General features: G+C 41.9%; 2 long non-coding RNA genes across 3 annotated transcripts in view; one reads left to right on the top strand and one right to left on the bottom strand.

Moving 5' to 3' along the window:
- LOC119566431 overlaps nt 1-17,779 on the top strand; it is a 113,619-nt gene that overhangs the window by 73,384 nt on the left and 22,456 nt on the right. The window contains exon 4 of the long non-coding RNA XR_005225501.2: nt 82-234. This is a non-coding gene — a long non-coding RNA (uncharacterized LOC119566431). The remainder of the gene's footprint in view (nt 1-81; nt 235-17,779) is intronic.
- The window catches only part of LOC122464013, an 18,351-nt gene extending 572 nt beyond the window's left edge, over nt 1-17,779 (bottom strand). The window contains exons 1-3 of one of the 2 annotated variants that reach the window (XR_006287844.1): nt 17,047-17,779; nt 11,470-11,526; nt 139-258 (exon numbers count right to left, since the gene is read on the bottom strand). This is a non-coding gene — a long non-coding RNA (uncharacterized LOC122464013). The remainder of the gene's footprint in view (nt 1-138; nt 259-11,469; nt 11,527-17,046) is intronic. The other variant, XR_006287843.1, reaches the window with a different exon arrangement.

Here is a 17,779-nt window from a genome sequence, read left to right as displayed (position 1 = left end):
TTTTTCCCACGGAAAATTTAATTGAAATCATCTCATTCCCACAAAATGTTTTGATTTTGACAAAATTGTATTTTTCTACAGAAAACCATCCCATCAAAAATGTTACAACCGGCTCTGCTAACAAGGACAACTACTCACATAGATGTGGAGCAAGTAGCTGTATGGGGAAAAAGGTGGCCAGACTCTGGCAGAGGCTCATTTGACACGAGACAAATGTTGGTTCCTTATTCGAAGGTATTTTTTTTTCTAATTTCTTTGCTGTAAGATTAAAGTTTTAGAATTGTCACCAAAATAAATTTGACTGAATTTTATAGCAATATGTATTCATATTCTTAAGAACTGAGTTTTCTGCATTGGAGGAGAGACCTCAATCCCACCTAGTGTAATTGCCTCAATTTGAATATATCACCAAGATTTGAAGATGTATAAATGACAAAATATTTCTCAGGTTACCTCATGTGACATGAGCTTGTAACTGTTACACTATTCTGAAGTAACTGGCACATACTGCTCCCTGACTCAAAGCTTTATTTCTGAACAATATGCTGCCACATGTCACACTTTCATTTTGCAGATGCTCCTTGAATAAGGAACTGTGTTTTGAATGGTTCTAAGTGCCATGTCCCTATGACATTCCAACTTCAGCCTCATCTGATAGACATTATCTGATCCATTGCTTCTAGTAATCAATATTTAATGTTTCAGTGGAAAGTGCACTCCTGCCCATAATATACACTTATGTACCTTCCCAATCTTGCAATATAGTACATGGAGAGGGAAATTCCTTCTGTCTCATCTATGCAATATGAAGCACAAGATTGGATTTACTCTTATCTTAGCAACTGATGTAATTACAGATGCTATTATTGGTCCTAGTGAGAACCTTTTTTCCCCCCTCTCTGGAAATTCCCTTCTAAATTGCACTTATAAAAATAAATCCAATTGGACTGATAGTAAAGGCAAGCTCCACAGCCACGGTTAGTAGGAAGTACTTAATTAGCACCACTCATGGTGCTTAGTGACTGGTTAACTAAAAACAGCAGTAACGAGAAGCTACTGTTCTGTCATTTTAAAAGAAAAGCCTTTTGAGTGTCTGGAAGTGTTAAGTTTGCTTTAGTTTTACCAGTGTGCATGTCTTAACAGTGAGGTACCCGGAACCCTGGGTAATACTTGGGTGGCTAGCCTGCACTGAAGCCCATGCTGCCACAGCTTCACTGCTATCAGTACCCGAGCTAGCTAGATTGAAGCTAGCTAGGGTATGTCTACACAAGCTGCAATCACACCTTATGACTGATGAGTTCACTTCATTTTTGTGGTGGTCTGCTGGATTCTCTCCAATTTGCCTACATCTTTCCTAAAGTGCGGCACCCGGAAAGTATAGCTACAGCTGAGGCCTCACTAGTGTCGAGTTAAGGGGACAATTACCTTCCATGTCTTACATTCAACACTGCAGTTCATACAGCCCAGAATATTAGCTTTTTTATCAATTGCATCATATTGTGGACTCATCCAATTTGTGATCCACCATCACCCCAGGTCCTTTTCATAATACTGTCATCTAACCAATTATTCCCCAATTTGATTTTTCCTTCCTAAATGAAGTACTTTTTACTTGTCTTTATTCAATTTCATCTTGTTGAATTCAGACCAATTCTCCAATTTGTCAAGGTCCTTTTGAATTCTATTCCTGTCCTCCAAAGTGCTTGCAAGCCCTCCCAGCTTGGTGTCATCTGCAGATTTTACAAGCATACTCTTAGCTCTTCATTCCATTAACCAAGTCATTAATGAAAATATTTAATAGTACAGACCCAGGACAGACTACTGCAGGACCCCACTAAATATGCCCTCCAAGTTTGACAGTGAACCATTGATAACTACTCTGAGAATGGTCCTTCAACCGGGTGTGAACCCACCTTATAGTAAATTCAGATAGACTGTATTTCTCTAGTTTGCTTATGAGACTGTCAGTGGGACTGTCAAAATCCCAACCAAAATCAACATATATCATGTCTACTGTGTCCTCCAGCCACTAGGCCAGTAACTCTATCAAACAAATAGTTGTACACTTTAGTAGATAGTTTTTAGTCGTTGGTTACTGCTAGTAGGGGTTTGAAGACTTTCTCCCTGATATCCCCATGGTTTGCTTAGTATTCCCAAGACCCCCTGTTTCAAGTCCTGCATGAGCTGCAGTGCCCTCAGGACTTCCCAGTTAGTGACTTCCACGGCACTAGTTTATATTTCTGTGGGGAGCCCCCATCCCCTCCAAGTGCAATATCTATCATTCCTTTTTTCTCTGAACCCTGCAACCTCAAGAATCCCAGCTCAGAAGATTCCTGATGGAGTGCTCAATGAGGGCCCAATCTGACCCTGTGTCGTCAGACCCCCTGAACATTTACCAGAATCACTGGGAAGTGCTTCTCTGAGCCCGGTTCTCCCTGGCTCTGGATTATCAGAGGGCAGAGCTGAGGACCCTAGTAGGCAGAGCTGACAGGAGGAGGAGGAGAAGAGCAAGCACTCACAAAAAACAGAGGAATCTCTAAGCTCTCATTCAAGAAAAGGATTTCTTCCCCTGTACTCTCCAAATCTGGCAAGACTCCACAGCCTGGTACAGATGTGTGAGGAGCTCATGGAGGGTACAGGTCTGACTTGACAGTACTGAGAGCCAAGAGTGTTCCACAGCCACTGATTGCTGAAGGTTTGGGACTGGCCTCAACACTGGTAAGTGAAAGAAAGGAGGTGTCACTGGCTGAACTGACAATACCATTCCACAGCGAGAAGGATTCAGTGGTACCAACACTTTCTACACAACCTAAATCGGTGCTGTTGGCTCTGCCATGAGGCAGCAGCCCCTCTCTCTCTGCCTATCCTCAAGGACTGGGAATGCTGTCCTTAACAACTTAGCTCTCTATTCTGACCTAGAGTTGTTGATATTTTTGGAGCTGGTAACCACCACAGAGGTACTCACATTGTCTGTCTGCCATTTGCTAGTACCATCGACCAGCTGAGGCATTATGAGACATCTGGTACCAGCTGCTCAGCCTGAGAACTCATCCTCCTCTGGCAATTTTGAGACTGAGACAGACAGTGGTGTCACATTTTGGGGTGCCACTGAGATCAGTGAGAGGTTGTCTGGACACTCCCAGCCAGCATGCATTGAGTGTCTGTATGTTAAGCAGCCCTGGTTCAGCAACTCTGGCTCCAGCAGTCTGCTAGTTACACCACAGCTGCACTCTGGTTTCCACTGGCCTTGGTTACTACTAGGCAAATGACCCCAATACACCCCCAGCTCCAAATTTCCCCTAAACCATCCTCCCTGAAATGTCAAACCTTTTCCTGGACCACTCAGAGAAATAATAATGTTTACTTGCTCCTTTAAAGAATCAATACACAGCAGCTCACCACATTAACTGGAGTTAACCCAATTCAAACACGGCACTGGGTTGGTTTAGATTAAAATAAAACAAGTTTATTAAGAACAGGACATAAGTTAAGTGAAGCTGAGTAAAAGAAATAAAGGTAAAGATGGTTACAGGAAAATAAAAGTGAAAACACACATCTAAAAGTCTAACACTTAATCTAGCAAGATGCAGTCTTTGTTTAAGATGGTTTCTTTCACCAATTATTCTTTGTCCAGCATTACTGATTGTCTCTGAAAGGACCTTCTATACAAGTACGAGGTGCTGGTTTCCCTTATTTTAAAGGTGTCTCTCTGTCCTTTATATTTCCATAGAATTGTCTTTGTTGTCAGAGTCAGGAAGGCCTCCTGGAGATTCAGTCTCCTATGTCTCTCTGGGGTACAGGAGCCATGTTAATTCTCCAACTCTCAAGCTCAGGACAAACACCCCCTCCCCCTTGATACCTTTGTTTATGGCTAATATGTACATTGAGGTAAACCCACATTTCTTTGTTTAGGACAGACCTGTTTATCACCTTCATCAAAGCTAAGCAGTCTTTGCCTTAAACTTGTTCTAGGAACATCATAGAGAGGAATTCATAACTTCACCTATAAGATTAACACATGCATTTTACAATGGTATTAATTATCAGTGTGCTATTAGTTTTCAAATACCTTAAAAGACATATTTTGTACAAACATCATTGTATTAGTGTGTGGGGTGTGAATACAGGGGTGCTTAGGGTCAGAAGCATCTCCACCAACTGTACCAAGATGCAAGATTAGTCCTGAAAGAGGTTACAGAGTCTCTTGGGTACTCTCCTACTGACATAGGATGCCCAACCTGCCTCAGGACCAGTGGTACTCTTCCTCATGGGTACCGCCTCCTTACCCATATGATCCCACATACTGGCCCTATTGGGGATCCTGGGATCTGTATCTGAGACCTCCGGATTACAGAGAAGCAGAGCAGGAGTTCAGACAGAGGTCACCCCACAGGGAACAACCTCAGACCTCTGAGGAGCACTATTAGGAGAAAGAGCACCCTGAACAAATGGACTTACTTGCCCCAGCAGCGTTTTCATCTTCGTCTCTTGATGAAGCAGTCACACCTGATGGCTATAAGCAATTCCAAGACTTCCCGAGGAGATTTGTGAATGCATTCCAGAATCCCCTGTATGAAGGTCAGGATATCACTCACAACCTGCTAGATATCCTCCACAGTGCAGGCCCTAGCAAGGTGGCACTTTCAGTCAACAAGGACGTATTAGAGCCAGCCAACATGGTCTGGCATATCCCAGGCACTTGCAACCCCACTGTGAAAGGAACGGAGAAAAAATACTTTGTACAATCTAAGGGGAGTGGAATACTTCTTTTCATATCCCACAACAAACGCTATTGGTACAAGCCATAACTGAACATAAACTGCATCAACCTAGGTCTACTCCTTGCAACAAGGATACCAAATGATTAGACCTCTTCTGAAAAGAGTTTCATCTTGACTAGCCTACAGTTCCACATTGTGAGTTATCAGACCTTGATGCCAAAATATGATTTTGTTAATTATAATAAGTTTTCTGAGTTCACCAACACACTACCCTAAGAGCTTAGACACCATTCCGGGCCATCGCTGATGATGGTAAGATGATAAGCTTGGAGGAGGGTCAATCTAACTCAGTAAATGCAGTGGACCTGGCTTCTCATTCCATGTTGATTTCTCTTGTCATTAAACAAGCTTGAGGGCCCAAATCCTTTGGTTTTCAAAGGAAATACAAGCCACTGTGGACGATATTCCCTTAGAGGACAACCTCTTCAGTGGCAGAAGGGATGAGTCATTGCAAACCCATAAGGACTCTCACACAACCATCTGTTCCTCAATATAAACTCTCCAGCAACTCAGAGAAAATACTCCCAACCACCACTATATAAGCAATGTCCTGTTGCTTAGACCTTTAAACATCAAAAAGCCTCCGGACCACCTAGGAAGAGCCAGACAGAACATCCCTCTGTCATTTAATCCCCAGCCCCAGCTTCTCACCAAGAAATCATTTTGATGGAACCCCCAAGAGCCACAAACCAGCCCTCCTATCACCTGACACCCACACTCCTTTCAGTAGCCACTTGGCCTGCTTCTTTCTGGTGTGGCATGATATCACTTCAGACAGTGGGTCCTACAGAGCCATTACCAGCAGCTATACAATAGAATTTGTCAATCCCTTCAACAAAGCCCCCCGTCCCTGTCCCTCTTCATGGGCCCATCTCATGAGAGGACACTCAGAAAAGCAGTAGACTCCCTACTGCAGCTAGGAGCTTTAGAACTGGTTCCTCCACAGCACAGCGGAAAGGGTTTTTGTCCAAGATATTTCCTCATTCCCCAAAAGAACGGAGGGTGGAGACCCCTTCTGGAACTCAGACAAATGAATACTGTCATCTGCTGTTCAAGATTCAGAATTATCATCTGGTCTCTATAATCCCCTCTCTGAACAAAGGTTTGCAGCTCTTGATTTAAAGAACACCTATTTCCACATGGAGAAAGCATTGGTAATCCTAGTGGCATCCTGATGGCTGAGGCAGTTTTGGATCACCAGCATCCTCCAGATGGCTTCATGGCCGTGCATGTGCTTTGAGCTATTTCCAAACCTGTTGACTCAAGACAAGAGAGAGACCACCCCAACCCAGCATCCATCCATCCAACAGGCAGGTATGTGAATGGATAATTAATGTAGAGAGGTTGTGCTCAGAGGTGGTACAGTCCATCCTTAATAATAGCAGGAAAGTATCTATGAGAAAATGTTATGCTGCAAAATGGAAGAGATTTTCAATCTGGTGCCAATATTGTTGGATACTTCCAGAGGACTCAGAGATCTCTATCCTATAACTTTGAGGTTTTCAAAAGGCCTTGACAGAACCTTTCCTCTGGTACTGACACCTCTCCTGCTACCTTCCCCTCAGTCTCATATTGTCAACACTCCATCTGACTGCAATCACATCCACCATAAGGGTCAGCTTTGGCTCTCACTGTGGACCCTCCCTACATGGTCTTCCATTAGGATAAGGTCTCTTTGAAGTTACACCCTAAATTCATTCTAAAGGTTCCACCTGAATTCCACTTAAATCAGGTCATACACCTATCTGTTTTCTACCCAAAACCACTGGAGAAGACAGGAAACTCTGTTCTCTGGATGTTCATCCAGCCAAGGCACTCAACCTATAGAGGACAAAACTCTTGAGGGATTCTCCTAGACTATTCGTCTCCTTTGTTGAATGTATGAAAGGGGAAGCTATTTCCTCACAGAGATTTTCTGAATGGATCTCTGGTTGCATCCTTCTTTGCTATGAGTTGATGATGAAACCTCCTCCTCAGGCTGTCAGAGCCCACTTGGCCAAAGCCCAGGTTACCACAGTGGCTTTTCTTCAGGGTGTTCCCCTCCTGGAAATCAATAGAGTGTAGGCATTACCCTTTTCCCTGGTTCAGCAGATGCAGCCTTCTGCAGAAGTCTTGCAGTCTGTGGTCCAGCCGGATTCCTTGCACCCTCCTCCTTAATGGGTACTGCTTGTGAGTCACCTTGACTGGAATACACTTAGGGACCACCACTTGAAGAAGAAATTCTGGTTACTTACCTTGTACAGTGTGGCGGGTTTTGTACCTTGTCAACCCCTTTGATTCCTGGGGGGGGGGGGGGGGGAGGGGAGAAGAGTTAACCCCGCCTCCCGGCTTCTACGCCGGTTCTACCACCTCCCCGGTAGTCAGGGCTGTATGGCCCAATGGCCAGAGTTCCTCTAAATCTTCGTCCCTATAGTGCATTCCTAAAGCAGCGTGGCCCAATGGCCAGAGTCTCCCAAAACTCTCTTCCCTGGTGGGATAGCGTGGCCTAGCTGTTATACCAATAAAATAAAAACCAGCAGGATCTTATTAAAGGGGGAAAAGGCAAAATGCCACATTTATTGTGAATACAGAAAGAATCATAGCAAGCAGTTAGTTATAACTATAACATTCCATTCAATTTCATATTTATTCACACATTCATCCATACACACACAGGTTCTGCAAGGTTGTTATCATAGTTACCAGCCTTAGAGTTGCTCATGCCAAGCCATTGGCCAGGTGGCCTGGACACGAGGAGGGAGCAGGGCCTTGTCAGATGCACATCTGATGCTCCTGGAAGTTGGTTTGCAGAATCAGACCCCAAAGTTCTCACTTTCTAGAGTCCATTTTTATAGGAATTTATTCCTGTGCCAGTCTATGGGAATTGCTTCATCATGTTGTTGCTGAATCAATCAGCAGATGGCACATTCCTGACGGCTCCGTGCTGCCAGAGGTTATCTTGTTCTTTGGTTCTCCCATCTTTGAGGCTGTTGGGTGGATTCCAGTCTGCCTCCGGGGGTCCTCTGGTTATTTCCACTTGACGCCTTCTTCAGCCGATGGACACTGGATTCTTAGGCTGGCACCTCCCTGATCATTCAGTTATTATGCACACCAAGCATCCATCCACATACATCCTCTATCTCTATTTTAATCACAATTGTTAACAAAGCGAGATGAATACAACAAAAGGGAGGGGAGTCTCTGGGTGCTGTTTCTGTTGTTACAGAGTATTGCTTTGAGTCTCTCTGTGTGAATAGTTGTTGTTACAAAGAATTGCTTTGAGAACAGACTCTGTCTTAGGATGTACTAACACAATTAGCAGCTTGCAAGTTTCACACAGAGAGGGAGAGAAACAGTACCAAAAACCAAGAGACCTCTTAATTAGTAATACCCTGGAATTTAAACTATGGGGAATCAAACTCATTTGTGATTTTAATACAGAACTTCTTTAATATGATCCAACATAGCAGCTGGAGTCTCTATAGTGCACTCCTAAAGCGGTGTGGCCCAAGGGCCACAGTCCCTCTAAGCCCTTTCCCCTTGTAGGATAGTGCAGCCCAGCAGCCAGAGTTCATCTATCTCCTTTGAAGTAAAAGAGGGGTCGGTGAACTATGTCGTCATAAAAAAAAAAAAAAAAAAATGATGGGGGGTTAGAGATCCCTGGTAGGGGAGCCCGGGCCCACCCGCCTTCATTGGGCTCCAACCCAGGGCCCTGTCATTGACGGCGTGATACTCCCCGGGTCAGCGGGGAATCCTACCACAACACGCTGCCCTCAGAGCGGTGGGAGATACCACTCCCTTCCCTTTCCTGGGTCACTTCCTACTAGTTCTCCAAATGTAGCAGTCCCTGTGGCATCAGGGTCTTCAGGTTCCTCAGTCCCTGGCGCTCCCTGGGGTTCCCACAGCTGCCAGTCTCCGGTCCCACTTCCTGGCCCCTCGGCTCCCTCCTGTATGAGTCGCCACTGCTCCTGGGCTAGAGCCTCCTCTGGGCCACCAGCCCTGACTGAGCAGCTCTGAAGGTTTTTATACTTGACTCCCTGTTGGAGCATGCCCAGCAGAGCCTCAGGGGTGTGGCTTCCTCTGCCAGCAGTGAAAGGTTAACCCTCTCAGTCCCAGTGCGAGGCCAGTCTGCCCCATCACATACAGTAACAAGTTCTTCAAGATATGTGATCTCAATGTGTACTCCACCACCGATCCTCCTCCCCCTCTGCTTTTGTAGACTTTACTAAGGTGATTAGTGGAAGCCAAAGAACTAGAGAGGTGGTTGCTCCATTCCGCCCCTTGAGATTGCATTATTGTAAGTAGTTTAAATGATTTAGACCCTTATCCTGCAAAAATGTATACATGTGCTTAAATTGAAGCATATGAATAATCCCACTGAACTCAAATTAAGCAAGTACATAGATCTTTGCAGGACTGGAATCTTTCCAATGGAAACTGAAGCCCTGCTTTTCCATAGTTTATACTGAAATTTACTTTTAGAGAAATCTGATAAATTAAGCAATATAAAGTGATAAGAAAATAAAATGTCTTCCAGGTCTGATCATTTCTCTCACTTTATCCATCGAAATAATTTTCTAAAATGATTTTTGTAAGATATTGAAAGAACAGCTGCTCATACTTTCATAGAGGCCAAGGCCATAAGGGACATTTATGATCATGTAGTCTGATCTTCTGCATAACCCAGGCCATAGAACTTCCCCCCAAATAATTCCCAGAGCATATCTTTTAGAAAAGCAGCCAATCTTAATTTACAATTTGTCAATCCCCCATGACCTTTAGTAAATTGTTCCACATCCTCCTGGGATATTAGTGGACTGGAAAGAATGTTGTCATCCTACCCATCATGTGATGAGAGTACATCATCTTTTATTTTCCCAAATACAGAACAGAAATAGTTATTGAACGCTTCTGTTTTTTCTGCATTATTATTGGTAATTCTACCATTTCCATCTGGTAATGGACCAATACTATCGTCAGAATTCTTTTTGTAACTAATATACTTAAAAATCCTCTTATTGTCATTAACTCTGCTGGCCATAGATTTCTCCTTGTGTCCCTTTACTTCCCTTATCAATTTTCTACTATTCCTAGCTTCTGATTTATTTCCATTACTATCAACTTCCCCTTTCTTTAATTTGTTACATATTATTTTAAAAATTTGTGTAGCTGAATTCACTTCCCCTTTAAACAAGGTTGTTTTTTTTTAACCAATACGGCCTTACTCCTTAATTTTAGGGATTGTGGCTTTTTAGTCATCAAGTGAAATGTTCTGAAATAATTTCCAATTCACATTTTTCTGATTAAAATCTTCCTGCTGATTTGACTCAGAATTGTTTTTAGCTTTGTGAAACTGGCCTTTTTAAAGCACTGAGTGTATATATTTCTGGTTTGGACTTTATTTTGTTTGTACATTATAGCATGTTTCTTAATAGATTTTTATAGCACAGCATTTTATTCCTGAGATTTAAGGTCTTTAATTTAAGTTCTAGGGCTCAATCCTCAATTGCACTAAATTTATACCCAATACAGCTGAGGAGAGCTCTAAGCCACCTTTCCACTTCCCTGATCATTGGCCAACCAGGGACCCGAGGGCTGCCCTAAATTGCACTGACGGTAGCAGTCCCACTGTGCCTGCTGAGGATCACGCAGAGAGCTGCATGCGCCATTCCGAATCTCCCTACCACCAACATGGCACCTCTCTACATTTCCACGCCCCCTTCTCATGTCCTACTTGGAGGAGATGAAAAGCCTGTGGCACAGGGCCAGATATGCCAACTCTATGCCACCTGAGCATTTCCCTCTGTTCGGGGAATCCTTGGGCTGTCCTTTTAGGGCAGCTTTGTATTGCTGAGCATGGCAAAACAGCTGGTTCAGGGGCTAAGAACTGAGCCTATAATATTTAGGTATCCTGATCCAACCCTCCATTTTTCATGTTCAATATTTTGGTTTGAAAGGCAATATATTAAGTGTTTTCGTCTTCAATGCTATTTTGAGCTGTGAGTCACATATTTGCTTAAGTACAGGTTATCAGTGACTGGTAAATTGCATGACTTTAATAGTAAAGATGCTGCATAGAAAGTAAAGCTGAACAGCCAGTTATTTTTAGTTTCTGCACAGTCCAGGAATAGATAATGTAAAGTGGTTTTGTTTCATATCCATATCAGCATAAAGTTAGTCTGACTCTGTAATCATAAAACTTGCACTAAAATAAAAGCAGGTCTTCCTGCATTAGTTTTTATTAAGTTGTCAATACAGTTTGTTCTGTCTATTGTTATGATTTGCCTTTGTATTCACCAAAGAACATTGTGTTCTAGTGCCTAACCACAGAAAATAAAATGCTTATAGAGCTTACAGAGCTGCTTGAGGTAAATAAAGGTTGACAACCCTGACCGATTTAGTATGATCACACACTGTAGGTGAACTAGAAATCTTCTCTGCAGGGTTTCACTGGGGATTACACCCTCCCATGGATAATTTAATAGTCTCATAATCCTTAACCTGTGGCTTGCCTCTGATTTTATCTCATCCAAAATTATTTAGCCTTCATGTAATCTGAAATTTAAAGTAGAACAACAAATGTGAGAGATCTCTTACATTTAGCCTCTCTAACACCTTTCAGCCAACTAAACAGAACAGTTAATGAGAGCAATAAGGCAGGGTATGGGAGGATAAAATGTCTTTCTTCTTTCTGGTGTATTTTTCTTACCTTCACCACATCCGTTTTAAAAAGCAACACGTCTTCAGTGTAGTCAAACTGTACACACTATATTTGAAAGTAACAAGGATACAGACATTTTAAGTGAAGTTGACAGTGGTTTTAACTGATATTTAAAACTCAGCATTTTTGTAAAGCTATTTTTTCTGACATTTCTCTGCGGGGGGGGGGTTTATATGGGAATGGGTATCAGAAATCCCATTTTTTCACTCTTTCCTTTTTACATATTTCATGGTCTAGATGACACTCAGGCCATGTCTATACTATGTTCAACCATGATTTTGCAGAGTTCAAGCACAAGCTTTCATCATACTACACTTTTTTCTTTAAGATTTCTAGAACTGGTTAATATTTGGGATTTTTTCACTAAAACTGTTTTGAAAGAAAACAATTTTCATTTCATTTCCCATTTTCTTTGGCGGAGGAAGGGCGGGAGTGATGGAAAATTAAATTGTGTTTAAAAAAAAAAATCAAATTTTCAGTATTTTTCTCTTCCTCACTTCCTACTTTTCCACACTTTTCTAGTGGAAAGATGTAAAAAAGTCAGAGTGCTTTTCATCACTTTTAACCTTTCCTTTCCTTTTTGCAGTAGACAAAGCAACGTGAAAGTGGGAATTTTGAAATTTTTTACGAATTTCCATTTAAAAAATATTTTAGAATATTTTTTGGAAAACAAATTTTTGCTTTTGCAAAAACTTTACTTTTTATGAAATCCCATTTTTTATTAGAAGGTTTTTTGGTCAACGCTTTTTTTTTTTTTGGACCAGCCTTAAATATTTCCCACCATTGGTACCAGGGGACAGAGCGCATATAGTTTGAAACTAGCGATAAATCAACGTGGACCTGTTCAGATTAAGAAGCCAAACTAAAGCTTAGATCATCAGTTTACAATGTGCCCACAATCAAGTACATAGCTGCACTGCCCCAGCAGCCGTCCAGGGAGAGAACGGTGACTTTTGGAGACACAGTTCTCTCCCTGACTCCCCTCTTGATCTATTATTGGTACCCACACTGCAGAAGGCTCAGGTGTGCTGACTGGTACATTGCAGAGAGAGGGTCAGAACCAAGGTTCCATCTATTCTCTAGTCCTGCAATGGTAGAGGAGGGGGCCGTAGTCATGCCCAGAGGTTGTGACCCATCGTGTAGTGACCCACGGAGCACATAGGCCACACAGAGGAGCAAAGAGGTGTTTTGCTCCTCTATGTAGGCATGGAGGGCATTTGTTTTAATAGTGTGGAAAAAACGTAAGAAAATGATCATGGTTTTCAATTTATTTTCAATAATCCAGGAAGAAAAATGTTTCAGACAACGCAATTGTGTTAGACAATGGTATGCAGTGTGGGTGCGCCAGATTTAGTGACAATAATTGTTCAGAATAACCATGAGTAGTTTTCAGCCAACGGTTTTACTTCTTTTTGTTTTTAAACAGAAAGATTCGTTCAAGATCAGTTCTTGAAAAGAGTTTCAGAACATAGCCAATGTCTCCAGATTGCCACCCCTCCAGGAGACTCTTTCAGAGAAAGTATGTGCCTTTAATGCTGTCTAGGCTCTGCCCTCTTTAATGTATGTGGAGTACCTTTTTGCTTCTCTAAAGATGGGAGTTAAATGCTCAGGGCTGTGATGGGCTCTGCAGCAGAGCCCATTTGTTCAGTGAACAGATAAGGTGTAACAAAAACCACAAACCACTTTTTGAGCCAGAAGATAGCTCTTTTGGTTTTTAAAAAAGAAGAAAAATACTTTAAAGGGTAGAAAGTGTCTTCAAGAAATGAAAGGCAAATGGGTGACTTTTAACCTGCCAGATCGTGATTGACATTTGAAATTGGAGTTCAAACCCAATATATTATTAATTTGTAACAATAATTGATTAGTCCATTCCTGCTGCTCAGATCTGGCTCGTGTTTGCTGGATATAACTGGTAGAATATACACAGAAATGTTTTCATGTTTTCCTTTGATTCTAGCTGGTGTTATATCTCACTGTCCTAGTTTCAAAGGCCTCTTCCTTTTGCTTTCTAAGTAGCATATAGTCCAGGTCATACAGCAGGGAGCTAATTGAAGTTTTCACTATCAATAGCTATTGTGATGGGGAAGCAAAGGTGGAATAAGGATCAATACATTTTAAATCATGATATTTTTCCTAAGGAAAGTTCATCCAATTAGCACCATTTCCCCCCACACAACCAAAGGAAAATTAATTTCCTTTTTTCTGTCTTCTATTCCTGCCTCTTGCAAAACAAAAACAAAACACAACCAACCAGACTTAGGAATGATAACTCTAGTCACAGTTAAAAAGTTTGGACTCACTACACCACTTTCTTGGCAAGAACAATGTATGCTTGTGTAATGGCCCCCAGCAGGGCCGTTACCTAGTTGTTTTGTCACAGTAGACTCTGGCTATGTCTACACTGGCAATTGAATGACAAAACTTTCGTCTTTCAGAGGTGTTAATACTCCCCTCTCCCCCGAAAGACAAACGTTTTGCCACAACAAGTGACAGGGTGAACAGTGCGTTGTCAGCAGGAGCACTCTCCTGCCAACAGCGCAAACGCTGCTCATTGGGGGTGGACGTTTTTTGTCAGCAGGAGAACCGACAAACAGCGGCTACACTGCACAAGCTTTAGTGGCACGGTTGTGGAGACAGCCATGTTGCTAGAAGCTGTGTAGTATAGACATAGCCTGAAATTTAGACAACTCACTTCATCTTTATAATTGGATTTAAATTGTTTTGGTCATTTTATAATTGGCAGAAGCATAAAAGACAAGCAGTGTTATGAGTTTTCCTATATTCAGTTTTGCATCACTCCATGGTACAAGTGGCTGAAATTTTTTATAATAAATTTTTCACACAGAACTAGATCCACAAAGCAATTTTAGACTCAGAGACTTTAAGGCCAGAAGGGACCATCGCGATCATGTTGTCCGACCTCCTGATCCCTAACCTCTGGCTGGGCTACTGACTTCCTCAAATCATGATTTAAAAACTTCCAGTTAAAGAGAATCTAACATTTACACTAGTTTAAACCTGCAAGTGACCCCCAGTCCATGCTGCAGAGGAAGGGGAAAAAACAACAACAAACAGGGTCTCTGACAATCTGACCTAGGGAAAAATTCCTTCCTGATCCCAAATATGGAAATCAGTTAGACCCTGAGCATGTGGGCAAGACCCACCAACCAGACACTTAGGAAAGAATTCTCTGTAATAACTCAGAGCCCTCCCCATCTGGTGTCCCAACACAGGCCGTTGGAGATATTTGCTGCTAGCAGTCGCAAATTGGTTACATGCCCATGTAAGCAATCATAGTATCCCCTCTTTAAATTTATCAGGCTCAGTCTTAAAGCCAGTTAGGTTTTTTGCCCCCACTGCTCCCCCTTGGAAGGCTGTTCCAGAACTTCACTCCTCTGATTTTCAGAAACCTTCGACTAATTTCGAGCCTAAACTTGTTGATGGCCAGTTTATATCCATTTGTTCTTGTGTCCACATTGGTGCTTAACTTAAATAACTCCTCTCCCTCCCTGGTATTTATTCCTCTGAGGTATTTATAAAGAGCAATCATATCTCCCCTCAGCCTTCTTTTGACTAGGGTAAACAAGCCAAGCTCTTTGAGTCTCCTCTCATAAGGTAGGTTTTCCATTCCTCGAATCATCCTAGTAGTCCTTTTCTGCACCTGTTCCAGTTTGAATTAATCTTTCTTAAACATGGGAGACCATAACTGGATACAGTCTTCCAGATGAGGTCTCACTAGTGCCCTGTATAGTGGTAATAACACTTCCCTGTCTCGACTGGAAATACCTTACTTCATGCATCCTAGGACTGCATTAGCCTTTTCCACGGTTGCATCCCATTGGCAGCTCACAGTCATCCTTTGATCAACCAATACACCCAAGTCTTTCTCCTCTGTCACTTCCAACTGATAAATCCCCAGTTTATAGCAAAATTTCTTGTTGTTAGTCCCTAGGTGCATGACCTTGCACTTTGCACTATTAAATTCCATCCCATTTCTATTACTGCAGTTTTCAAGGTTGCCCAGAACTTGTTGTATGATATTCTGGTCCTCCTCCATATTGGCAATACCTCCCAACTTTGTGTCATCCACAGATTTTATTAGCACACTCCCACTTTTTATGCCAAGGTCATCAATAAACACGTTAAATACAATTGGTCCCAAGATTGGTCCCTGAGGAACTCCACTAGTAATCTCCCTCCAGCCTGACAGATCACCTTTCAATGTGACCCATTGTAGTCTTCCCTTTAGCTGTTTCCTTATCTACCTCTCAGTTCTAATATTAATCCCCATCTTCTCTAATTGAACTAATAATTTCCCATGTGGAACTGCGGCAAATGTCTTACTGAAATCCAGGTGATTAGATCTACTGCATTTCCTTTGTCTAAAAAAAATCTGTTATTTTTTCAAATAAGGAAATCAGGTTGGTCTGCCATGATCTACCTTTTGTAAAACCATGTTGTGTTTTATCCCAATTATCATTTACCTTTATGTCCTTAACTACTTTCTCTTTCAAAATTTGTTCAGAGACCTTGCACACAACTGAGGTCAAACTAGTTGGAGATCTATTTTTGTTTATCCTTCCACCTAACTGCCTCTATTCCCAATTGCTCCATAGAACCATTATGCAAAAAAATTGTGTGTTAACTTTGCAGAAACATATTAAAAGCAGGTGGTTTAAAAAACATATCCAACTCACAATTTCTGTGTTCTTTCCCACTCCCTTACCCCCAAAAGTAATTAATCTACTTTTAGGACTTGCAGAATCCCATATTTCAAAATATACCTGTTTTTAGAACAGATCTGTTGTCCTTCATTTGAATAATGATCTGAAACATTTTATCAAACATCAAACAAACCAAAATGATACCTAACGATAGCTAAATGCCTGGCTTGTGCAGAGTCACACAGCATGTAGTCAACTGCTGACATTAGTATCATTACTAATCAGCACGGAAGCGCGGAGCCTGAAGTTTCATTTAGACAATAACATTTAAAATAAGGGAGCTTTATTTCAGTAACTAATTAGGATGGGTGACTGAGAATAACCAGAACGACCAAGAACAACTAACTGGAATTTGCAGACTCACCATTCTTTGTAAGTGTCTGGACTCAGGTCAGAACTTTGTATCTCCTAAATGATGTATCAAAGCATTGCCAGTGTTTTATTCTGGTCAGTTAACCAGAGCCTTACATGATGAGAATGCAAAAGGGGAGCAACTGTCATTTTCTAAACTTCACTGGATGGGTTTGTTTTTAAATCATTCAGAAGATTAAATTCCTAACCAGGGATAGGATTTACCTCTCAGTCAGAGCCAGCCCTTGGTATTCTGGTGTTCTCTCTTGCAGAGCCCTCTCTACCTTTCTTGTTACAAATCACTGGGTTTCCCACCTCTACCAAGCCAATTCCTGCCTGGCTATGATCCCATGTCCCAAAACTGTGGTGATCCCCTTCTCAACTGTCTGAGAATCTTTAGAATCTGGTCACTGCCTCCCATGAAATCCAACAGGTGGAACCAAAGTGCACCATAAGTGGGGAGCAGAAGAACTCAGGAAAATTTACTCACCTGAACAGTCTTTATTTACATGAGTAGAGTTTGCAGGAGTAGGGATTTAGTGCCTGCACAACCTAAGACAAGTCCCAGGATGGGGAATTGAGGATAGTGGTCAGAGGATATTGGGTTTAGTATGTGTGGTGCATGGCCCCTTAATGAATAGAGTCCTCTTCAGCTGCATGGACCTAAGGCTCCCATGGCTGTCAAACATACCTCATTACCAGTGTGTCTTTTATACAAAGCTGAGTACACAGCTGACAGTCAATAGTAATAAGGTATGGCATTCATTTTCACCTCCATTTAGCTCTGTAAACCTACAAACCTAGTGTTACCTCATCATTTGTTACTGTAATTTAGGACATCACTAATGTAGAGTTCTTGGACTCTTGAACTTGACACATCTCAAAAAAAAAAAAAAATCTTACACCTTCCTTCCTCAGAACTTTTTTTGGGTCCCTCATTATGGTCCTTTCCTTGCACCCCTGTGTCTGTTTTGTCTGTTCAGATTGTAAGTACTTTGAGACAGGGTCTGTTTTTACTGTGTGTCTGTACAGTGCACAATAGGGCATCAAGCTGAACTGGGGCTTTTAGGTGTTATTCTAATACAAACAATAATGAAAGTTGGGATCACCTGTGTAGTCCATAGCAATTAACCAGTTTTCCCCAGAAACCACTCTCCTTACCATAAACATACAAAAGTAACAAGTTTCCTCAGGGATTTCCAATACCCAGGCAACTTGGAGGT

The sequence above is a fragment of the Chelonia mydas genome, chromosome 1 (genome assembly GCF_015237465.2).
Source record: "Chelonia mydas isolate rCheMyd1 chromosome 1, rCheMyd1.pri.v2, whole genome shotgun sequence".
NCBI lineage: Eukaryota > Metazoa > Chordata > Testudines > Cheloniidae > Chelonia > Chelonia mydas.
This window is presented reverse-complemented; position numbering and strand designations above follow the sequence as displayed.